Consider the following 25,333-nt stretch of genomic DNA (forward strand, 5'->3'; position numbering starts at 1 on the left):
AGGACAACAATTGTTCATTGTGATTGATAGCCATTCGAAGTGGTTCGAGGTGTTTCCAATGTGGAAAATAACAACAAGTAAAACATTAAACATTAAAAAATGAAGATTATTTTCTTCATTTGGCCTCCCAGAAGAAATTGTTTCTGATAATAGACCACAATTTCATTCAGAAGAATTTGCACAGTTCACGAGCAAAAATGGTGTGAAACATACCAAGGTTCCATCGTACCACCCTGCTTCAAATGGTGCAGCAGAGCGCATAATACAAATTGTAAAACATGTCCTCATCAAACAGATGTTGGATCCAAATCCAAAGAAACAACATTTATCATTGGACCATAAATTGGCTAATTTTCTAATGATGTATCGTAATACTCCTCATACAACTGCTGGTAGAACACCAGCAGAGTTGTTTCTCAAAGGACAGCCACAAACCAGATTCTCGTTGTTAAAACCAAACTTGGTACAGTCCGTAGAAGAGAAACAATTAAGGCAGAAATAGAATCATGGTAGAGTGGAGTAAAAGAGAGAAGTGTGAAATTAAATTAGAAGGTGAGAGTGAAGAACCATCACCATAAATGGTTTAAAGTGGTTACCAGGAAGAGTGGTGAAGATATGTGCTCCTTGCACATATTTGGTCGAGATGTTTGATCATGGACAGGTTAGGTTTGATCACATTGATCATATTTTACCTACAGACGTGAAAGGAGTTGAAGGTGGGAATGATTCAATTATTTTGGACTCATCAGATAGTTTTGATACAAGTAAAGTACCAGTAGCATATCCTACATCCAATGTACTGAAACAAGTCCGAGAGAAGTCAGAATTTAAGTCCGAGTCCGAGTCAGGCAGACAAACGGTTTGAAGTTAGAGAGAGTTCAAATGGAAATCAAGGACATCCCTTGGAGGAAAACTTTCCTCAGGATCAGCCTCGAATGAGTTTAAATTTGACACCATGTTTGGAAGGTTCTGTTCGAGAGCGAAGGTATCCTCTTCGAAACAGAAAACAAGTGGTTAAGCTTGATTTGTAAATATGACAAAATAAGTCCATATCTTTTGTAAGGTATAACCATGCAAGTTTGTATGATGATTATTTTGTTATAATTATTTCCTCATTCAGGAGGGAGAAGTGTAATATATATAGCTCCACCTGTGGACTACTGTGGCACTGCAGCCAGTGATGTGTACAAATAAAGAGGGAACAGGTCATCTGACTAGAGTTCCAAAGTATTCTGCCATCATAAGGCTTGTGTGTGTGTTTGTGAGTTGTACTGAAGATATAACACAGAGTAAAGCTCCCTTTACACTGTCCCATCAATCACTTACAGGGGAGGTACAGCATGGGTTAGATACAGAGGAAAGCTCCCTTTACACTATTGCATCAAAAACTCCCAGGGCAGGAACCGCAGCGGTTAGATACAGAGTAAAGCTCCATCTACACTGTCCCATCAATCACTTACAGGGGAGGTACAGCATGGGTTAGATACAGAGTAAGGCTCCCTCTACACTGTCCCATCAAACACTCCCAGGGCAGGTACAGGAGGTTAGATACAGAGTAAAGCTCCCTCTACACTGTCCAATCAAACCCTCCCAGGGCAGGTACAGGACGGGTTAGATACAGAGTAAAGCTCCCTCTACACTGTCCCATTAAACACTTCCAGGGAAGGTACAGCACGGGGTAGATTGTGAGTAAAGCTCCATCTGCAATGTTCCATTAAACTCTTCCAGGGCGCGTACAGCATGGGTTTGAGACAGAGTAATGCTCCCTCTACACTGTTCAATCAAACACACCCAGGGCAGGTACAGGACGGGTTAGATACAGAGTAAAGCTCCCTCTATATTGTCCCATCAAAGACTCCCAAGGCAGGTACAGTGCAGGTGAGATGCGGTGTATAAATCCCTCTACACTGTCCATTAAACACTCCCAGGCCAGGTACAGCATGCGCTAGATACAGAGTAAAGCTTCCGCTATGCTGTACCATCAAACACTCCCTTGAATGGTACACCACGGCTAGGATACAAAGCAAAACTCCTTCTACACTTTCCATTCAACACTCCCAGGGCTGGTCCAGCAGGCGTCAAATACAGAATAATTCTCCCTCAACATTGTCTCATAAAACACTTCCAGGGCAGGTACAGCATGGGTTCGATGCAGAGTAAAGCTCCGTCTACACTGTCTCATCATGCACTTGCATGACGGAAACTGCACTGGTTAGATACCGAATAAAGCACCTTCGACACTGTCCCTTCAAACACTCCCAGGGCAGGTCCAGCAGTGGTCAGATACAGAATAATTCTCCCTCTACACTGTCCCATCAAATTTCCAGGGCAAGTAGAGCACGGTTTAGATACAGAGTAAAGTTGCCTCTACACTGTCCATTAAACACTCCTAGGACAAGTACAATACGGTTCAGATACAGAGTAAACTCCCTCTACACTGTCCTATCAAACACTCTCAGGGCAGGTACAGCACGGGGTTCGATACAGAGTAAAGCTCTCTCTACACTGTCCCATCAAACACTTCCAGGGCAGGTACAGGACGGATTAGATACAGAGTAAAGCTCCTTTTAGATTGTCCAATCAAACACTCCCAGGGCAGGTACAGGACACGTTAGATACAGAGTAAAGATCCCCCTACATTGTCCCATCAATTCCTCCCAGGGCAGGTACAGGACACGTTAGATACAGAGTAAAGCTCCCCCTACATTGTCCCATCAAACTCTCCCAGGGCAGGTACAGCATGGGTTAGATACAGAGTAAAGCACCCGCTACACTGTCCCATCAAACTCTCCCAGGGCAGGTACAGCATGGGTTAGATACAGAGTAAAGCTGCCTCTATACTGTCCCATTAGACACTTGTATGCCAGGAACAGCACTGGTTAGATACAGAGTAAAGCTCTCCCTACACTGTCCAACATACACTCTCAGGGCAGGTACAGCACGGATTAAATATAGAGAGTAATGCTCCCCATACACTGTCCCATCAAACAACCCCAGGGCAGGTACAGTACGGGTTCGATACAGAGTAAAGCTCCCTCTACACTGACGCATCAAACAATCCTAGGGCAGGTACAGCCCAAGGTATGATACAGAGTAAAGCTCCCCCTACACTATGCCATCAAACACTCCCAGGGCATGTACAGCATGGGTTAGATGCAGAGTAACGCTCCCCATGCACTGCCTCATCAAACACTCACAGGACACGTACTACACGGGGTTAGATAAAGAGTAAAACTCCCTCTACACTGTCCCATCAAACACCCCCAGGGCAGGAACAGCACAGGTTAGATACAGAGTAAAGCTCCCTCTACACTGTCTGTTGTGGACTTTTAAAAATATAACACTCAACACAAGGTCCGTATATAGAGAAAAGAATTGTTTATTAAAACCTGATTAATCAAGGGAGAACCGGTTGCATCAGTACCCCTACTGAATGCTCCTAATCGGCAGTCTAATGGGACAGGCTGCGCAGTTACATTTTATACAGTCGAAATACAGTCAAAATGGTGAAACTACGCGGGGAAGTGTTCCATTGGTTATTTGCCACCAGTACCCGCCCACCTGCTACTAATACATTGGTTCATACATTACAGCAATATCATTGGTTACTACAGTTACATTAATTTCATTGGTTACAGTAATTTCTAATGATTTCATTGGTATATTCGGTTATGGCCACTGTTGCTAGGGAAAAGTCCCGTATAGGTTATGTGTCACATTTCTGTGAACGTGTTCCCAGGCTAGCTAGCTCTCAGATCCATCTGGCTATTCTAATTCAAATATCTCGTGTGACTGGAACATGATGGCCTCAAGCTCATTATTTCTGTGAGCTGTCTACATAAATTTTGTGGATGCTCATAGAAGTGTTATCTCGTCAGAGAATTTCTTTGACCTAAGCCCTAGCCCTTGAGACCTGTTGCTCTGTGTATCAGCCTAATTGCTGGAATGTGGGATTCAGCTATTCTAACATGAACACATCAAACCTTTCTTTCAGCCTTTCTTGCTTTATGTTTTAATTTTACCAAATTACTTTTCTCCTGATTAAGGTTTTCGCTCCTACAATCCCCCATTTGATCAGATGGTAACCCCAAATACCCATCATGAATAACAATTTTCCTTTCCCTGCCTTGATTTGTGTGTCTCGCCCCCCGGTTTTGTTGATCAGGCGATAGGATTGGGGCACTCACGACTCATATCAGGTACTTGTGCCGTCTTCGTGTTTGATTTCCCCTTTTTGGATCCAGCAAAGGCTTTCTGCGTTCTTGGTAAAGGGCCTTGGCCATGCCTTCACTCTGCGTCTCTTGTATCTGCCTGCACATTCTCCCAAGTATCAGCACCACTATCAGCTGCACTAGGACTAACACATGGGATATCATTCTGATCCAAGGGTGTATGTTTAGATTCAGTCCGAAATGGTAAATTCTCAAATACCATAGCGGGTCAGTCAGTTCTTTCTCAGTGCCCTTTTGTAGTTTGTCAATTTGTTCCTTGAAGACAACGTATTTCCTTCGTTGGTCAAACACACTCCTTTCCAGTGCCGTCTGCTCTTCCCTCAGCTTAGGGATCGATTGTCCTCGTGGTTCTGCAAAATCTTTATACCCCGCTTTTATCGTATCTTCCATTGTACCGTCAATGGTCTCTTCCTGCAACTCCGGGTATACTGTATATCCTTCTATGTTGATCTTGTGTTTAGGCTTCATACAGAAGTCAGGGCGTTTGATGGGGCATGTTATCACCCCTCCCACAGTCAGGTTAGTGACTGTTGTGCTGATGCACCACCGTCCGTCTCCTTGTGATGCCGTTATAGTCACATAGTCCAATGCCCATGGGGTGATGCTTAGGACGTATCCCTCTTTTTGGTCGTATCCACAGTCATCTTTTCCCTTCAGAAATGACTCTCCACATAACATAACTTGTTTATTCTTATAACAATCTGTTATAGATACGCCCTTGGTCTGATTCCCATTTTTAATAACATACTGATGCAGCTTGTGATACCTCACTCGTGTTTGATTTCTTACTTCCCCTATGTTTGTAACTTTGTATCGACTTTGTCCTTCAGTAAGTTTATACTGGGGAATGCTTACTACGAACCCTATTATATTCTGGTGGCCAGTATTCTCCGGGACCCATGCGTGGCTATTCCTCCGAATCTGACAGGCTTGAACAGGATTTTTATCCAGCGTCCAAGTTTTAAAAACGTTGTTGGTTATCCAGTCCGGGACCTCCCCGTTCTGTAACTGTTCCAAATTATGTTCCACTGAGGCCAGCATCCATGCTCCATACCTCGCACACACCAGCCACACTTGCCTTAGCGGTTCGCTCGTTCAGCAGGTTAATGGTCCTTGCATGGTCTTTTCAAGTGTGGGCTACTTGCAGTATTTCTCGTTCAGTCCCATCCTCTAATTGGGCCTGTAGCTGGTTGTTATCATCTCCTCTTTCTGACAGCCCCTTTAAGATACAGGTTGAAGTACTGACTTGCTCATTTATGGCCTGAAGGTCTGCCGTGTTAACTGTCACGACCCCGGCCGCATAGCCCACGCCTGCCATTTCTAATATGCCCCTTTTCCTCCTTGTCTTTCGGGTCACCACAAATTTCATGGTGTTAGACTCTGGCCCCTCCAAGGCTCGTAGTATCAGATGCTTACATAATGCAACTTTCTGGGCTCGCAGAAACTGGGGATAGTCATATCCGTCAGGTTTAAAAATACTGTAATCACCCGCTGTCGCACCCCGAAGTAGATTCTTGTCCGTTTTATTACTAGCCCTCCTGGAGTTCCCCTGGTCATATTTGGGCACTGCAGGGGTGCCGATGGCGGGGGGGAACACAGTAGTAACAAGGGCTGTGGTAGTTGGTGGTGGGTCGACCTAGGGAACAACCTCCCAGCACCACTCATCACTGGTCCCATGTGTGCATTTAGAGGGCGGCACAACCTTTGCTTGTCCTCTCCTGGCTGAGATACTCCTGACAATTCAATGTCCCGTGGCGTGCACCTTATCTGCACCCCTTCCTTCTGGGAGCATTTTTCTCTCTCCCACCCCAGCTCGTCTACCTGACACACCCGCGGTTTCACTTACCCAAATTGTTCATTCCGTACTGCCCCATTTCCACAGGTTTTTCAAGCCCTTTGTCGATTGTTTTAGGTACAGCATTCCAACGCTGCACTTTAAGTCTATTGTTGTTTCAACCGCCACCGTTAGTTTTCCAGTCTCACACCCGTCACCCGAATCCATGTAATACACGCCTTGCTGTTCCTCAGTCGGTTGTCCCCGTGTTAAGGCGCCTGTCAGAATCTTTGCAAAGAGCCACATTCTTTTTCTGTTGAGAGATTACAGCCTGGCATCCCAGGGGTTAAATTTTTTATCATTTCTGTTTCAACCAGATTGTTTGCACCGTTTCTCCGATTGTTTGCACCATTTTTCCGGGCATGTGCCCTTTTCCAGATCCATTTTATTATAGCCAGTACCCCTAATATTACAAAGATACATCCTACTCCTCTAAAAAGTCCATCTGTCAGTTCGTCCTTCCACTCCTTATACTCTAAAGCGTAACTTAAGGAGTATTTTACTGGGATTAGCCCAGGTTCCGCCATCTGTCGTACCTTTATATTCTTTCAGCTGGGACCAGTGCTTCCACCGGCCCCTACCTTTCATATTCACGCAAGTGGACGTATCGCTACTAATTAATACCTCATATGGGCTGCTCCACCTAGGTGCGAACCCTGGTTCCTCTGCCACTTCCTTAGCCATTACCTTCGTCCCCACCTCGGGGATTATAGCCGAGGCGGTTGTCTCACTGTCTTCATCTTCCTCCTTCTGCCTTTCTCGGACCTCCTGTCACATACCTATCAACTGCTCACTCAATTCCCTCACATACTTTCTGATTCTGTGTCGTAGGGGCCTAAATCGGCTGTCACTATTCCTTCTGGTAACCTCATTGCGCGTCCGGTCATTAATTCAAACGGGGTTAATCTCGTGGTTCTGTTTGGTGTGGCACGCAGCCTCATTAATATTGTCGGTAGGAGTTCAGTCCATTCCTGCCCTGTTTCCTGTATTGCCTTGCTCAAGGCGGTTTTAAGGGTCCGATTCATTCTCTCTACCCTGAACTCTGGGGGTGATATGGGATGTGAAACTTCTGCTTAGTACTGAATATTCGACAAGTTTCTTTCATTATTTGACCCGTGAAATGAGTTCCTTAATCCGAGTCAATCATGTGGTGATAGGACTGCCTCCCATTTTGCCTGGCGGATGTTGGAGACGGCCCGGTGCTTCTCTGTATTTAGCATTTCCACCTGTGTGTGTTTTGTGTGCAGTATTATTTCTACACTCTAGAACAGAAAACCATTGAGATAGGGAAAAAGATTCTTGAGATCACAATTCCGCCTTGGTGGGACCTTTTCAGAAATCTAGAAGTCCCAGTCTGGATCCGAATTGCTTCCCACACTTTAGTTATCTGTCAACTCGCGATTATTCTTTACTTATGGTGTCTCACTTGCCGAGTGAAACGCAGAGGCCGTCAGGTCAGGCACCAAAGGGTGCTGAACGCTCCTTGGCCGAACTTGGGAATCGCGCAGGGAGGGGTGACACCATACTACCATGTTTAATTTGTGTTTGATTATACCTGTGTAAACCGCAACATCGCGAGTATTGTAAGCGTGTTACTTAAATGCTTTGACTATGTACCTTTATTTTACTGAACTTAAAACGTGTTTGACTATGGACCTTTTATGTGATTTGAGAATGTGTTTTGACTACGTGCTTTGTTTGACTTTATTTGAAGTTGTGTATGACTGTATACCGTTATTTTACTGTGGAAACCGAGTAAAAGAGGGACATCATACCCTCTTTATGCTATAACCGAATTGTAATGACTGTATTCGCCTGTAAATTGCATTACATTTCAACGGGGGATGCAGGGTAATGTTTAGCTAGTATAAATGCAGGGAAGGTTGAGCAGGAATTTTGCTTACCTTGTTTGACACTCAAGGAGTGTAGAGTGGCAACAGTGGGGACTGAAGAGAGCAAAATTCACCAGAACCCCCCGTGTTTGGGCTCATTTGAAAGGAAAGCTCATTTGGGACTATCGACCGAAAAATTTGGAACTCTAAAGTGCTTATGGAAGAAACTACGAACTTTAATAGAGTTATGAACTTTTACAAGACAAATTCAAGCCTGTGGGCGGACCGAGGGAACAAAAGAAGCCCACTTGATTATTGGAACTATCTGGGTGTGAGAACTGAGTTAACCTGTCTGGAAGAATGAGTATTTGAAAATCTTTCGCCACGAGAGACATGAACATCACAGTATCACCCAGAGATAGCTCCCCATCAACATGGGTCTGGACAAACTATTTCAGCATATACATCACAAAGAGGCCCAATCCAGCCTGTATGCGAAAGACTAAGCACAAAAGGACATTGCAATTACCAAACTAATATTTCCATCAGGAAACAGTTTTTCGAACATCAACCCACCCAAGACATATCAACTTTAACGAGCCCGACAAAATATTACAAAGAAGAACCAAGCCCGCCAAAATTATACAAAGGATTGTGAACAGATTGGGCAGCAAGATTAGAACACTGAAATCGTATAACTGGCCACTGTTTTCAACAGAGGTTAGATGGAGAGAGAGAGAGTGGGGGAGAGAGGTGGTCGCTACTACCTCATCAAGACAAGAAGAGAAACCAATGTGACAGTGGTAAACTGACTCTCCAGCCTCGAAGTCTTGAAGTCCTGAAGGAAGGAAGAACATCACCATCTACCGTTAACTATCAAAAGGATTGGTCAGCATAAGTCCCTGCCTGCCCTGGAGTCTAACCTAGTTAGAATTAGGTATTGGGAGGTGGGAGGTATAATTTTACTGCAACCCCCTTTCAATGTTTAGTGTATGGTACTTTATTAGAGTGATTATAAGTTTGACCTTGTACCTTTCCTTGTATTGTTCTTTATTAGTGATTGGAAGTTTGGCCGTGTATTTTTCTTACTAGAGTAATAAGCCTGTATTACTTTGACTGCAATAAAAACAAAGTTCTTTGCATCAAACCAGCGTCCTCTGCACTTTTATCACCCCCCCCCCCCAAAATAAATCCACAGTACAGAACCCAAGAGAGGGGGAGCAATTCGAAACCACTCAAGTTGGTCAGAAGGGAACCTGACCCCCCTCATAGAGACCACAAACACACCATCACCCCACCCCCCCTTATATAGGGCAGGTCCACCACGGGGCTAGTTACAGAGGAAATCTCCCTCTACATTGTCCCATCAAAACCTCCCAGGGCACGTAAAGCATGGGGTTAGATACAGAGTAAAGCTCACTCTGCAATATCCCATCAACACTCCCAGGGCAGGTACAGCACGGGTTAGATATAGAGTAAAGCTCCCTCAAAACTGTCCCATCAAACTCTCTAAGGGCAGGTACAGCATGATTTGGGTTGACTTAGCCGAGGTGGTCTCGTTGGGCAACCAGTGCCGCAAGCGCTGGAACGACCTTGTCGGATCCGCCAGAGTAAGTATTACATTTATTTACATGTGAATTGTAAGTGCAATCAGTGATTAAAATCAGATGTGATGTCTTGCACTTATACCGGGAATGTTTTACTCAAAGCCTGCGTTGACGATGCATGTCTTTAGGTAAAAAATGATCATTTTCGGAATAATAATGATTAAATCTGCAGATCATGTGTTGTATCAGTCTCTGTGACATTACCTAGCAATGATCTCACGCAGTGATCTCATGCCATGTCGTGCTGGTGTTACCTTTTACAGAAGAAGCTTATGAAGAATAGGGCCGAGCAGAGGCAAACGGCTGGCGGGCCACCAGTCATCATCGAGTTCACTGACATCGAGGAGCGGGTGCTGGCACTAGTGGGGACCCACCCCCCGTTGGCCATGCAGGCAGCAACAGAGCCTGATGTGATGCCACGTGAGTAAAGTATACACCATTGCATGATGTAAAGTCAATAGATGCCACACCCACTCATATCCGAATAATAACATATGATAGATGATTGATAAAAGTGTCCTCTAAATAATGATGGCCTCATGAGAATCATTGCAATGCAGAATTTGGTGATGGTCATGAAATGTGATGCCTGTGATGATTTTGATAGCGGTGTTGCTTTTGTCGTGCATATGCTGTGTTTAACGTTGGAATCACTTTGTGACCCTAGCACCCCCTTCTCCTCTAATAACCTCATTTATGTTTTGTAGCTCAGCCAACAGCGCGGCCCCATGCAACAGCACTGAGCCAAGAAGTTGGGGGTGCGGGGCCGGACTCGCCGGACGATCGTCCGTCTGGTGCTGAGGAGCCCCGATTCTCGCCCATGGAGCTGCAGGGTGCCTTCTCCACGGATGACAGTGCGGACTTCGAGGAGCGTGCATCGCCAAGCTCCATAATGCATTCGACACCGATTACATCTAGTGCTCCTGTGGCCATGCCCTCTTCCACCGTGGAGGTACCGGGCCCAAGCACCTTGCTGCAGGGCACCCGAGGTGTCTCCATGACGGCGCCGACTACGTGGAGGTAGGCGCGACGCAGCAGGGCTGCTCCACAAGTGGCAGATCTGAGCGGGGACATGGTACACTTATCTGGGAGGAGTGTTGAGATAGGTCAGCAAATCCTCCAGACAATGGGGGGCATATCCCAACAGCTGGCCACCATGACCGAGTAGGTGCTGTGGATGGCCGAGGCCCTGGAGGTGATAGCCAGGAACGCTGGTGGCAGAGGGCTGCCAGTAGTCCCAGAGCATGGCACTGCACCCCAAGGTGCCACACCCCCATTGTCAATGACAGGAGAGCCAGGAGGAAGATCTTGCTTCTGTCTCGGAGGATGTTCCCACATCTGGACCATTCTCTCACGTATCTGGCCAACCAGCGGTTCTGCCGTCATCCCCCCCAATGAAAGAGTGCCCGAGGAGCTCCTCAGTCAGGCGGCTTGGGGTCAGGAGGGGAAGGGGTAGAGGTGGGGAGGAGAAGTGGGGTCGGGCGGGGGGGGTGGGGGGGAAGGAAAGTGAGGTGCATGGCCACAGGAGTTGTATTGGTCACAGTGTTTTTATGTTGTGGTTTTTATTTTGTTGGGAGGTTGGGGGAAGGGGGGAGGGGGGTACCTTGTTTTTTTGCATTTCTGTTCTTTGATTATGAAGTTTTGTTTGAAATGTGAACACTTTTATCAATGATATTAAAATCATCAATTTGTTGTGGGGTGGGGTGGGGTGTTTTTTACAGCTATAATTATGATTTTATGCAAATGTTCTCATGTTCTTATGTTCTTATTAAATGATTTTTATAATATAAGAATTAGGAACAGGAGTAGGCCATCTAGCCCCTCGAGCCTGCTCCGCCATCCAACAAGATCATGGCTGATCTGGCCGTGGACTCAGCTCCACTTACCCGCCCGCTCTCCATAACCCTTAATTCCCTTATTGGTTAAAAATCTATCTATCTGCGACTTGAATACATTCAATGAGCTAGCCTCAACTGCTTCCTTTGGCAGAGAATTCCACAGATTCACAACCCACTGGGAGAAGAAATTCCTTCTCAACTCGGTTTTAAATTGGCTCCCCCGTATTTTGAGGCTGTGCCCCCTAGTTCTAGTCTCCCCGGCCAGTGGAAACAACCTCTCTGCCTCTATCTTGTCTATCCCTTTCATTATTTTAATGTTTCGATAAGATCACCCCTCATCCTTCTGAACTCCAACGAGTAAAGACCCAGTCTACTCAATCTATCATCATAAGGTAACCCCCTCATCTCCGGAATCAGCCTAGTGAATCGTCTCTGTACCCCCTCCAAAGCTAGTATATCCTTCCTTAAGTGAGGTGACCAAAACTGCATGCAGTACTCCAGGTGCGGCCTCACCAATACCCTATACAATTGCAGAAGGACCTCCCTGCTTTTGTACTCCATCCCTCTCGCAATGAAGGCCAACATTCCATTCGCCTTCCTGATACCTGCTGCACCTGCAAACTAACTTTTTGGGATTCATGCACAAGGACCCCCAGGTCCCTCTGCACCGCAGCATGTTGTAATTTCTCCCCATTCAAATAATATTCCCTTTTACTGCTTTTTTACCAAGGTGGATGACCTCACACTTCCCGACATTGTATTCCATCAGCCAAACCTTTGCCCATTCGCTTAACCTATCTAAATCTCTTTGCAGCCTCTCTGTGTCCTCTACACAACCCGCTTTCCCACTAATCTTAGTGTCATCTGCAAATTTTGTAGCACTACACTCTGTCCCCTCTTCTAGGTCATCTATGTATATTGTAAAAAGTAGTGGTCCCAGCACTGATCCCTGTGGCACACCACTAACCACTGATTTCCAACCGGAAAAGGACTCATTTATCCCGACTCTCTGCTTTCTGTTCACCAGCCAATTCTCTATCCATGCTAATACATTTCCTTTGACTCCGCGTACCTTTATCTTCTGTAGTAACCTTTTGTGTGACTCCTTATCGAATGCCTTTTGGAAATCTAAATACACCACATCCATCGGTATACCTCTATCCACCATGCTCGTTATATCCTCAAAGAATTCCAGTAAGTTAGTTAAACATGATTTCCCTTTCATGAATCCATGCTGCGTCTGCTTGATTGCACTATTCCTATCCAGATGTCCCGCTATTTCTTCCTTAATGATAGTTTCAAGCATTTTCCCCACTACAGATGTTAAACTAACCGGCCTATAGTTACTTGTCTTTTGCCTGCCCCCTTTTTTAAACAGAGGCGTTACATTAGCTGCTTTCCAATCCGCTGGTACCTCCCCAGAGTCCAGAGAATTTTGTTAGATTATAACGAATGCATCTGCTATAACTTCCGCCATCTCTTTTAATACCCTGGGATGCATTTCATCAGGACCAGGGGACTTGTCTACCTTGAGTCCCATTAGCCTGTCCAGCAATACCTCCCTAGTGATAGTGATTGTCTCAAGGTCCTCCCTTCCCACATTCCTGTGACCAGCAATTTCTGGCATGGTTTTTGTGTCTTCCACTGTGAAGACCAAAGCAAAATAATTGTTTAAAGTCTCAGCCATTTCCACATTTACCATTATTAAATCCCCCTTCTCATGTTCTAAGGGACCAACATTTACTTTAGTCACTCTTTACCGTTTTATATATCTGTAAAAACTTTTACTATCTGTTTTTATGTTTTGCGCAAGTTTACCTTTCACATGACCTTGTTGCGCATTGTCTCAGAGAAGTCCACTTCTCCCTGTAAATGCATGGGGTGTAAGTTCTCGTCCTCCTCCTCAGTCTGCCACCTCTTTGATTGGGCGCATAATGCTCTTCAATATACCTTTTCCCATCTCTAGTCTGCAGCATGTGCGTAGTCATCAATACTGCCTGAGAAATTACAGGCCCCATTACAATCACAATCAGTATTATACCTATTGTTCACAAACAATAAATTTACTGAAACACCTCAAATAAATTCAAATCGTCCACAGTATGATAAGATGTTTGTTTAGATGTTCAAATGATGCACAGTACATCAAAACTCCCCAGAACTTGAAGCAGCCTTTTATATGAACCGATCTCCGATTTACAACATGGCGTCCATATCGCTGGGTTTAGATCAGGTGAGAGCAACTTTGCTCAGCGGGTTTTTCGCCGAGCGATATTTTTGGCGCTATGTGGCCGAGGTGCTGAAAGTAACGCTTGCCGATATTATGGGTGTTAGTTTTGCCCATTCTGATCTTTACGGCAAAAAAAAGTGGGCGGGCGGTATTATTAATTCTTGGCGTTAACTACATGCCGAAAGTAACGCTGGGCGATAAGTGAGTGATACATGGGCGTTAGTTTCCATTTTGTTGCTAAATGGGCGATATCTGGGCACTATACCTCATCTTGACGTTAAGTGGGCGGTATCGATGCAAAAAAAGTGGAAAGTCCAGGCCTTACTTTATATTGCCTCGCCTCATTCTTCCGACCAAAACTAATCACTTCACACTTCTCTGTGTTAAATGTCATCTGCCGTGTGACTGCTATTTCAACACTTTGTCTGTGTCGTCCTGAAGTCTGCTACTATCCTCCTCACTGTTTACTACCTTTCCGAGTTTCGTGTCATAAGAAATAGGAACAGGAGTAGGCCAATCGGCCCCTCGAGCCTGCTCCACCATTTAATAAGATCATGACTGATCTGGTCATGGACTCAGCTCCACTTCCCGCCCACTCCCCATAACCCCTTATCGTTTAAGAAACTGTCTATATCTGTCTTAAATTTATTCAATGTCCCAGCTTCCACAGCTCTCTGAGGCAGTGAATTCCACAGATTTACAACCCTCTGAGAAGAAATTTCTCCTCATCTCTGTTTTAAATGGGCAGCCCCTTATTCTAAGATCATGCCCTCTCGTTCTCGTCTCCCCCATCAGTGGAAACATCCTCTCTGCATCCACCTTGTCAAGCCCCCTCATAATCTTATATGTTTCGATAAGATCACCTCTCATTCTTCTGAACTCCAATGAGTCTAGGCCCAACCTACTCAACCTTTCCTCATAAGTCAACCCCCTCATCCCCGGAATCAACCTAGTGAACCGTTTCTGAACTGCCTCCAAAGCAAGTATAGCCTTTCGTAAATATTTTGTCATCGCCATACTTTTAAATTCTGCCTTTTATACCCAAGTTCAGGTCATTACTATATATCAAAAAGAGCAGTGCTTCCAATACGGATCCCTGGGGACACTACTGCACACGCCTCTCTAGTCTGAAAAACAACAGTTCACCACTACACTGCTCTCTGTCCCTTAGCCAATTTTGTATCCATGCAGCCCTTTAATTCCATGGTCTTTCAGTTTGCTGACAAGTCTGTTACGTGGTATTTTATCACATGCCTTTTGAAAGTCCATATACACAACATCCACTGCACTACCCTGATCCCCCCTCTCCATTACTTCATCAAAGAACTCGATCAAATTAGTCAAACGCGATTTGCCTTTCACACATCCGTGTTGACTTTCAATTATTAGTTCATACTTTTCTAAATGCCAATGAGTTTTGCCCTGGATTATTGGTTCTAAACGTTTCTCCACCAACATTAGGCTGACCAGCCTGCAGTGGGTGGGTTTAACGCTCTTCCTTTTTTAGAATAGTGAAAGATTATTTCTACTGGTTCACTCCACATGCAACAGGGAAGTGCCCAGTGCACAGCAAATCTCCCAGGTAAGGTGCAGAAGGCCCAGGCACCAGAGCTTGACGCTCCTCGGGCCAAACTGCTCCAGTGCAGCCAGGACAGTGGCATCTACCTGTTAATGTGCAGTGTCACCGAGAAAAGGAAGGTACTTCCAATATGGCCATGTATGGCCTGTCCTGTCCACCTTCTCCCAATCAACAGTTCAGGCAGCATCTGTGGAGAGGGAAGCACAATTCATGGTTTTGTTCAATGACCTTTCATCACAAGGTGGAGTTTTAACTCGGTTTCTCTCTCCGTAAATGTTACCTGATTTGCTGAATGATTCCAGTATTTTACATGTGATTTCCAGCAACTGCAGTTTGTTGTTTTTTAATCGACAGAGTGATAGTCGGAATCAGACTCCATGGGGCAAACTTTCGGCTTCATTGTCGGCGATTTTCTCGGCGTTACAGCTGGTTTTTGCCCGGCTAGAGTTTGCACACAAGTTTTTTTTCCATGGTATCGGCCACATCAGAAGTCGCCCACCGGAACCAGACCGCCCATGTGCAATGGCGAGAATAACCGCCAGGGCGTAAGTTTGGGCTCAGCCGCCGGCGTCCAGATCGTCGAGAGGCCCATCCTGTAAAAGCTGCTTAAACAGGGCGGTAAGGGGGAACCCTGCCAAGAAAGGTCAGTGAAAGGTGAATTAATTATGTATTTAAAATGTTACCACGGCGATTAGGCTTAAAACTTTCTCGGGAATGCTATGTATGTGTTTTTTTGCTCATGATCATTTCTGTCTTCAGGTACTCCCCCCTCCATAGGCCCAACCGCAGCCTGGGCCTAAATTTTTGAACTTACTGTCCATTCCGGTAACGACTGCCCATTTGGCTAACTTTGCACTTACCCGCCAAGCGACCGCTGAGAATGAGTGTGCAATGCCGACTTTTTTCGCTGGCCGATCAGTTCCACAAACCTTTACCCTCAAAATGGAAATTCTTGCCCGCTTTTTTCGCCGAGCGTCAGCGATCCTTCTCAGCGGGCAATCGAGCGTTGAGGGCCTTTATGGAAAGTCTGGCCCCATAACTCAAATGCATCTTTTAACTCCGACCTTACTTGGCTACGAGTGAGAAATGGCACCACACCCGTGCCGACTTCTGCATATTTCTGTCACTTTTTTAACTTCTTCGATATATTTCTGGATTCCATCTTACTGCAATCATACTAGGAGGCAACGTCCTGACTTTATAAATATAATCCAGCGTGTAATCTCTTATGTCTCCAAGTATGAGACCTGACTGACTCTGCTCAAATTACTTAGCTGCCAGCCGTATGGAATCAAACTGTGAATTGTTGTCTTAAAACCTCAAGACTGCATGTTGGAGCACAAATTTTGTAGGATTATTATAAATTTGTCCCCATGTCACTGGACTGATTCCTGGGATGGGGGGGATTGTCCTATGAGGGGCAATTGAGTAGACGAGGCCTATACATGCTCATTTAGATATTTTACATATTGGAACGGCTCAGTTTCCCAGCATGCTTTCCCAACAGGCCAAGGAGTCCTTGGTTAGATCTGGCAGTTATCGAAGCCCTTGATTAGAAACTTAAGAACATAAGAATTAGAAGCAGGCATTCAGCCCCTCGAGCCTGCTCCGCCATTCAATGAGATCATGACTGATCTTCTACCTCAACTCTACTTTCCTGCACTATACACATATCCCTTGATTCCCTTAATATCCAAAAAAGCCTATTGATCTCCATCTTGAATATACTCAACGACTGAGCCTCCATAGCCCCCTTGGGTAGAAAATTCTAAAGAATCACCACCCTCTGAGTGAAGAAATTTCTCCTCATCTCAGTCCTAAATGGCCGACCCCATATTCTGAGACTGTGACCCCTGGTTCTAGACTCCCCACAGCCCGGGGAAACATCCTCCCTGCATCTACCCTGTCAAGCCCTGTAAGAATTTTGTATGTTTCAATGAGATCACCTCTCATTCTTCTAAACTCGAGAGAATATAGGCCTCGTCTACTCAATTGCCCCTCATAGGACAATCCCCCCCATCCCAGGAATCAGTCCAGTGACCCTTCATTGCACTCCCTCTAAGGTAGGTATGTCTTTCCTTAGGTGTAAGGAGACCAGACTGTACATAGTACTCCAGGTGTGGCCTCACCAATGCCCTGTATAATTGTAGTAAGATTTATTTACTCTTATACTTATTTATTTATTTATTCCCTCGTAACATCGCCCGCCTCCGCCTCAGCTCATCCGCTGCTGAAACCCTCATCCATGCCTTTGTTACCTCTAGACTTGACTACTCCAACGCACTCCTGGCCGGCCTCCCACATTCCACACCACGTAAACTTGAAGTCATCCTAAACACAGCAGCCCGTGTCCTAACTCGCACCATGTCACGATCACTCATCACCCCTGTGCTCGCTGACCTACATTGGCTCCCGGTTAAACAACACCTGATTTCAAAATTCTCATCCTTGTTTACAAATAACTCCATGGCCTCGCCCCTCCCTGTAATCTCCTCCAGCCTCACAACCCCACAAGATGTCTGCACTCCTCAAATTCTGCCCTCTTGAACATCCCTCATTATAACTGCTCAACCATCGGTGGCCGTGTCTTCAGCTGCTTGGGCCCCAAGCTCTGGAACTCCCTCCCTAAACCTCTCTAACTCTCTTTCCTCCTTTAACATACCTCTTTAAACAAGTTTTTGGTCATCTGCCTTAATTTCTTCTTGTGTTGCTCGGTGTTAAATTTATCAGTTTGTCTGTAACACTGCTGTGAAGCACATCGGGACAATAAGAACATGAAATGTTTTACTACGTTAAAGGCGCTATATAAATACAAGTTATTATACTCTAATCCCTTTGTAACAAAAGCTAACATACCATTTGCTTTCCTAATTGCTTGCTGTACCTGTATGTTAACTTTCTGTGATTGGTGTACATGGTCACCCAGGTCCCTCTGAACACCAACATTTCCCAATCTCTCAACATTCAAAATATATTATTTTTTGTTTTTCCTACCAAAGTGGATAACTTCTCACTTTCCCACATTGTATTCCATTTGCCATGTTCTTGCCCACTCAGTCAACCTGTTTATATCTCTCTGCAGCCTCTTTGTGACCTCCTCACAGCTTACTTTCCCACCCAACTTTGTATCATCAGCAATCTTTGATATGTTACAAGCAGTCCATTCATCTAAGTCATTGATATAGATAGTAAATAGCTGAGGCTCAAGCACTGATCCTTGCGGTACCCCATTAGTTACAGCCTGCCAACACGAAAATGACCCATTTATTCCTACTGTGTTTCTGTCCATAAACCAATCCTCAATCCATGCTAGTATATTACCCCCATCCACATGAGTCCTAATTTTGTGTAATAACCTCTTGCGTGGCACCTAATCGAATGCTTTTTGTCAAACACGCTTTCCCTTTCATAAAACCATGTTGACACTGGCTAATAGGGGTGTACCGATGGATGTAGTGTATTTAGATTTTCAAAAGGCATTCGATAAGGTGCCACACAAAAGGTTGCTGCAGAAGATAAAGGTACGCGGAGTCAGAGGAAATGTATTAGCATGGATAGAGAATTGGCTGGCTAACAGAAAGCAGAGAGTCGGGATAAATGGGTCCTTTTCAGGTTGGAAATTGGTGGTTAGTGGTGTGCCACAGGGATCGGTGCTGGGACCACAACTGTTTACAATATACATAGATGACTGGAAGAGGGGACAGAGTGTAGTGTAACAAAATTTGCAGATGACACAAAGATTCGTGGGAAAGCAGGTTGTGTAGAGGACACAGAGAAGCTGCAAAGAGATTTAGATAGGTTAAGCGAATGGGCTAAGGTTTGGCAGATGGAATACAATGTCGGAAAGTGTGAGATCATCCACCTTGGGAAAAAAAACAGTAAAAGGGAATATTATTTGAATGGGGAGAAATTACAACATGCTGCGGTGCAGAGGGACCTGGGGGTCCTTGTGCATGAATCCCAAAAAGTTAGTTTGCAGGTGCAGCAGGTAATCAGGAAGGTGAATGGAATGTTGGCCTTCATTGCGAGAGGGATGGAGTACAAAAGCAGGGAGGTCCTGCTGCAACTGTATAGGGTATTGGTGAGGCCGCACCTGGAGTACTGCATGCAGTTTTGGTCACCTCACTTAAGGAAGGATATACTAGCCTTGGAGGGGGTACAGAGATGATTCACTAGGCTGATTCCGGAGATGAGGGGGTTACCTTATGATGATAGATTGAGTAGACTGGGTCTTTACTCGTTGGAGTTCAGAAGGATGAGGGGTGATCTTATAGAAACATTTAAAATAATGAAAGGGATAGACAAGGTAGAGGCAGAGAAGTTGTTTCCACTGGTCGGGGAGACTAGAACTAGGGGGCACAGCCTCAAAATACGGGGGAGCCAATTTAAAACCGAGTTGAGAAGGAATTTCTTCTCCCAGAGGGTTATTAATCTGTGGAATTCTCTGCTCAGGGAAGCAGTTGAGGCTAGCTCATTGAATGTATTCAAATCACAGATAGATAGATTTTTAACCAATAAGGGAATTAAGGGTTACGGGGAGCGGGCGGGTAAGTGGAGCTGAGTCCGCGGCCAGATCAGCCATGATCTTGTTGAATGGCAGAGCAGGCTCGAGGGGCTCGATGGCCTACTCCTGTTCCTAATTCTTATATAATCATATCATCGAAGTGCCTGTCACCATGTTCCTAATAACAGATTCGATCATTTTGCCTTCGACTGCTGTCTGGCTAACTGGCCTATAGTTCCCTGCTTTTTTTACAAGTGCATCCACTGTCTCGGCAGCTACTTCTTTTAAAACCCTCAGATGCAGGTCGTCAGGTCCAGGGGATTTGTCGCCACTTCGTCCCATCAATTTCTCCAGTACTATATCTTTACTGATACAAAATATTCATCTAATGTCTCTGCCATTTGCTTATTGCCCATTATAATTTCTCCTGTCTCTGCCTCTAATGGGCCCACGTTTACTTTCACTAATCTCTTCCTGTTTACATACCTATAGAAACATTTACAATCTATTTTTATGTCTCTTGCTAATTTACTCCCATACTCTTTTTTCTCTTTCCTTATCAATTTCTTGGTCCTCCTTTGCTGAATTCTAAAATCCTCAGGTTGACTCTTCCTTTTTGGGAACATTAAAAGAACCCCTGGAACATCCCAAGAGTATTTGCAGTGCTTCTAACTTGGGATTGGGGGAGACAGGAGGAGGAGGGGGAGGACCAACCATGACAGACCCCAGATTGAGGGGGTAACAGGGGAGGAGGGGGACCAGCTGTGACAGACCCCAGATTGAGGGGGTAACGGGGGAGGAGGGGGACCAGCTGTGACAGACCCCAGATTGAGGGGGTAACGGGGGAGGAGGGGGACCAGCTGTGACAGACCCCAGATTGAGGGGGTAACGGGGGAGGAGGGGGAGGACCAGCTGTGACAGACCCCAGATTGAGGGGGTAACGGGGGAGGAGGGGGACCAGCTGTGACAGACCCCAGATTGAGGGGGTAACGGGGGAGGAGGGGGACCAGCTGTGACAGACCCCAGATTGAGGGGGTAACGGGGGAGGAGGGGGAGGACCAACCATGACAGACCCCAGATTGAGGGGGTAACGGGGGAGGAGGGGGGGGACCAGCTGTGACAGACCCCAGATTGAGGGGGTAATGGGGGAGGAGGGGGAGGACCAGCTGTGACAGACCCCAGATTGAGGGGGTAACGGGGGAGGAGGGGGACCAGCTGTGACAGACCCCAGATTGAGGGGGTAATGGGGGAGGAGGGGGAGGACCAGCTGTGACAGACCCCAGATTGAGGGGGTAACGGGGGAGGAGGGGGAGGACCAGCTGCGACAGACCCCAGATTGAGGGGGTAACGGGGGAGGAGGGGGACCAGCTGTGACAGACCCCAGATTGAGGGGGTAATGGGGGAGGAGGGAGACCAGCTGTGACAGACCCCAGATTGAGGGGGTAACGGGGGAGGAGGGGGAGGACCAGCTGTGACAGACCCCAGATTGAGGGGGTAACGGGGGAGGAGGGGGACCAGCTGTGACAGACCCCAGATTGAGGGGGTAATGGGGGAGGAGGGGGAGGACCAGCTGTGACAGACCCCAGATTGAGGGGGTAACGGGGGAGGAGAGGGACCAGCTGTGACAGACCCCAGATTGAGGGGGTAATGGGGGAGGAGGGGGACCAGCTGTGACAGACCCCAGATTGAGGGGGTAACGGGGGAGGAGGGGGACCAGCTGTGACAGACCCCAGATTGAGGGGGTAATGGGGGAGGAGGGGGAGCACCAGCTGTGACAGACCCCAGATTGAGGGGGTAACGGGGGAGGAGGGGGACCAGCTGTGACAGACCCCAGATTGAGGGGGTAATGGGGGAGGAGGGAGACCAGCTGTGACAGACCCCAGATTGAGGGGGTAACGGGGGAGGAGGGCGAAGACCAGCTGTGACAGACCCCAGATTGAGGGGGTAATGGGGGAGGAGGGGACCAGCTGTGACAGACCCCAGATTGAGGGGGTAATGGGGGAGGAGGGGGAGGACCAGCTGTGACAGACCCCAGATTGAGGGGGTAACGGGGGAGGAGAGGGACCAGCTGTGACAGACCCCAGATTGAGGGGGTAATGGGGGAGGAGGGGGAGGACCAGCTGTGACAGACCCCAGATTGAGGGGGTAACGGGGGAGGAGAGGGACCAGCTGTGACAGACCCCAGATTGAGGGGGTAATGGGGGAGGAGGGGGACCAGCTGTGACAGACCCCAGATTGAGGGGGTAACGGGGGAGGAGGGGGACCAGCTGTGACAGACCCCAGATTGAGGGGGTAATGGGGGAGGAGGGGGAGCACCAGCTGTGACAGACCCCAGATTGAGGGGGTAACGGGGGAGGAGGGGGACCAGCTGTGACAGACCCCAGATTGAGGGGGTAATGGGGGAGGAGGGAGACCAGCTGTGACAGACCCCAGATTGAGGGGGTAACGGGGGAGGACCAGCTGTGACAGACCCCAGATTGAGGGGGTAACGGGGGAGGAGGGGGAGGACCAACCGTGACAGACCCCAGATTGAGGGGGTAACGGGGGAGGAGGGCGAAGAACAGCTGTGACAGACCCCAGATTGAGGGGGTAACGGGGGAGGAGGGAGACCAGCTGTAACAGACCCCAGATTGAGGGGGTAATGGGGGAGGAGGGGGAGGACCAGCTGTGACAGACCCCAGATTGAGGGGGTAACGGGGGAGGAGAGGGACCAGCTGTGACAGACCCCAGATTGAGGGGGTAATGGGGGAGGAGTGGGAGGACCAGCTGTGACAGACCCCAGATTGAGGGGGTAACAGGGGAGGAGGGGGACCAGCTGTGACAGACCACAGATTGAGGGGGTAATGGGGGAGGAGGGGGACCAGCTGTGACAGACCCCAGATTGAGGGGGTAACGGGGGAGGAGGGGGACCAGCTGTGACAGACCCCAGATTGAGGGGGTAATGGGGGAGGAGGGGGAGGACCAGCTGTGACAGACCCCAGATTGAGGGGGTAACGGGGGAGGAGGGGGACCAGCTGTGACAGACCCCAGATTGAAGGGGTAATGGGGGAGGAGGGAGACCAGCTGTGACAGACCCCAGATTGAGGGGGTAACGGGGGAGGAGGGGGAGGACCAGCTGTGACAGAGCCCAGATTGAGGGGGTAACGGGAGAGGAGGGAGACCAGCTGTGACAGACCCCAGATTGAGGGGGTAACAGGGGAGGAGGGGGCCCAGCTGTGACAGACCCCAGATTGAGGGGGTAACGGGGGAGAAGGGAGACCAGCTGTGACAGACCCCAGATTGAGGGGGTAACGGGGGAGGAGGGGGAGGACCAGCTGTGGCAGACCCCAGATTGAGGGGGTAACGGGGGAGGAGGGGGACCAGCTGTGACAGACCCCAGATTGAGGGGGTAACGGGGGAGGAGGGCGAAGACCAGCTGTGACAGACCCCAGATTGAGGGGGTAACGGGGGAGGAGGGGGAGGACCAGCTGTGACAGACCCCAGATTGAGGGGGTACCGGGGGAGGGGGAGGACCAGCTGTGACAGACCCCAGATTGAGGGGGTAATGGGGGAGGAGGGGGAGGACCAGCTGTGACAGACCCCAGATTGAGGGGGTAATGGGGGAGGAGGGCGAAGACCAGCTGTGACAGACCCCAGATTGAGGGGATAACGGGGGAGGGGGAGGACCAGCTGTGACAGACCCCAGATTGAGGGGGTAACGGGGGAGGAGGGCGAGACCCCAGATTTAAATCCTTGCTCCACTATCTCCCATTATATATGGAGGGTGCAGATCCCCATCAGCAGCGACAAAGTGAACATGGGACATGACTGTGTGGGGTGGGAGAGGTGGGGTGGGACTATGGGGCTGTGGTGGTCGGGGCCGGACTTGTTGATTTGGAAAGTTGCCCTTTTATCTCGGATCTGGGTTTGAATCCAGAGAGACTGGATTTCCTAGTGTGAATTTTACAGTAAGCGCATTTACTTGCCCCTTGATATAAACGCCTGCATTTTAAACAGCAATAGGTTTAGGGTTTCCCGTAAGTTTAATATTTCCAATTTGTTTGGTATTTTGCGATTTTTGAGAGGTTTGAGAGTTTGGTTTCTTTCAACCTCGCGTGGACGGCTCCTGGTGAGAGCACCGTCTTCCGTCTCCTCTCTAGCATCAGAAAGAAAGCCCGACAATTTCATTGACCAATTTTCCCCATTCGGCTAACCTTCTTGGACTTTCATGTGCGAGGCTGGGGTCTTCTTCGTCTTAGGCAGTCCCTAAGGGACTGTCGAGGATGACTTGCTTCCACACAAAAAGGGACGAGTTCACAGGTGTTTCAATGAAGGACCTAATATTCCAGGACCCGAGCTACATCCTGAAGGGTGGAAGATGCCTGTGAATGGATTTTTTTAACGTGGGGTGACCGTTGCACATCAGCCACCACACGGGCTTGAGAGAGCTAGGTCTTGGTCCAGTGGCAAGGATTACCCATGACTGGAGACCAGCTCTACTGCACAGACCGAGTGCGCACACATATCGCAGTGTGGGCTGGCCCGTGCTGCCCCTGGGCCCTCGCCTCTTCTAACCCTGAAGCTGGGGTACTGTGCAGCCTGGTAACTGGGCTTGGTCCTTTCCTCACTGGCCATCCAGACATGTGATCTTCCCAGCAGGAATGGCAGGGTAACCATCAGGAGAGGGGAGCCCCTGCCCGGGTTGGGTTTATTTAAACCCCTTAGCCCAGCAGTGCTGAAGCTAATTGTTCCTCAACCGCTCTGTGTATAAGTTGTAAACAGCAAGCTCAGCACAGATCAGCAATTGAAGCTGTAACTTTGCTGACTTGTTGCTAAACTGGGCAATGTCTGTGCTCACTAGGCCGATTAACATGGTTTGCAAAGAAAGGTGGTTTTAAAATCTTCCCGCTTGGTAAGTGAAGTTGCATCATTGCTGGAACATTGCCAGCTTTCACTCAGACAAGGAGCTTACTTCCCTTCTGACTTTCACTTCGATTTGAATTTCTTTGTAATGAAAAAACATGGTGGAATTTGCAGGGGGATAAGATCATGAAATAAGACAACATCTTGACAATGAGTGATTGTGCAATCTGGAGCCCCAGTGTGATTCCGGTAGCACTGTGAGCACGGCTTTTTTAGGTGTTCGGAAAGGCTCTCCTGCCTGTGGATGGATTCAGATCACACGTGATCCTCAATAAACCGGTAAACAAGAATTTCATTTGGCGGGAGGGTGGGGTGAGGAGCGGTTTGTGGACTGAGGGTAATTTTAAACTACATTTTTATTATAAACTTTCCTTTCCCCTTCGTTGTCTCATCGTTTATTGGTTGATTTCCACCCTGTTCCTCCTCAGAAATCATTAACCCAAAGCCCAATTACAGCCCAACAGGCAGTGGTTGTCTGTAGTACCTTCCCCTCACAAGGAGCTTTGACATGTCAGCTTGGACTGCGAGGACTGCCAGGATATTGGACCATACAGAGCATCATACCTGAATCCAATCTCTCTCTCTCTCTTCCATCTGCTCTCTCTCATCTTTCGAATGAGACAATACACTGAGTCTGCCCTCTCAGGTGGATGGAACAGATCTCATGGATCGACACTATTCGAAGTAGAGCAGGGAGTTCCCCCAGCTGTCCGAGACAAAATATATCCCTCAACCGACATCACTAAAACAGATTGCGTCCACCTGAGAACAGATG

The 25,333-nt window shown here is 47.6% G+C and overlaps 1 protein-coding gene across 3 annotated transcripts in view; it reads right to left on the reverse strand.

The window, feature by feature from the left end:
• LOC139273330 (maestro heat-like repeat-containing protein family member 1) overlaps nt 1–25,333 on the reverse strand; it is a 43,582-nt gene that overhangs the window by 14,610 nt on the left and 3,639 nt on the right. The window contains exons 2-5 of one of the 3 annotated variants that reach the window (XM_070890128.1): nt 15,433–15,783; nt 15,239–15,339; nt 13,162–13,340; nt 6,079–6,337 (exon numbers count right to left, since the gene is read on the reverse strand). The gene's annotated coding sequence lies outside the window, so the exon portion shown is untranslated. The remainder of the gene's footprint in view (nt 1–6,078; nt 6,338–13,161; nt 13,341–15,238; nt 15,340–15,432; nt 15,784–25,333) is intronic. The other 2 variants (XM_070890130.1, XM_070890129.1) reach the window with 2 other exon arrangements.

The sequence above is a fragment of the Pristiophorus japonicus genome, chromosome 9, assembly GCF_044704955.1.
Source record: "Pristiophorus japonicus isolate sPriJap1 chromosome 9, sPriJap1.hap1, whole genome shotgun sequence".
Lineage (NCBI taxonomy): Eukaryota > Metazoa > Chordata > Chondrichthyes > Pristiophoridae > Pristiophorus > Pristiophorus japonicus.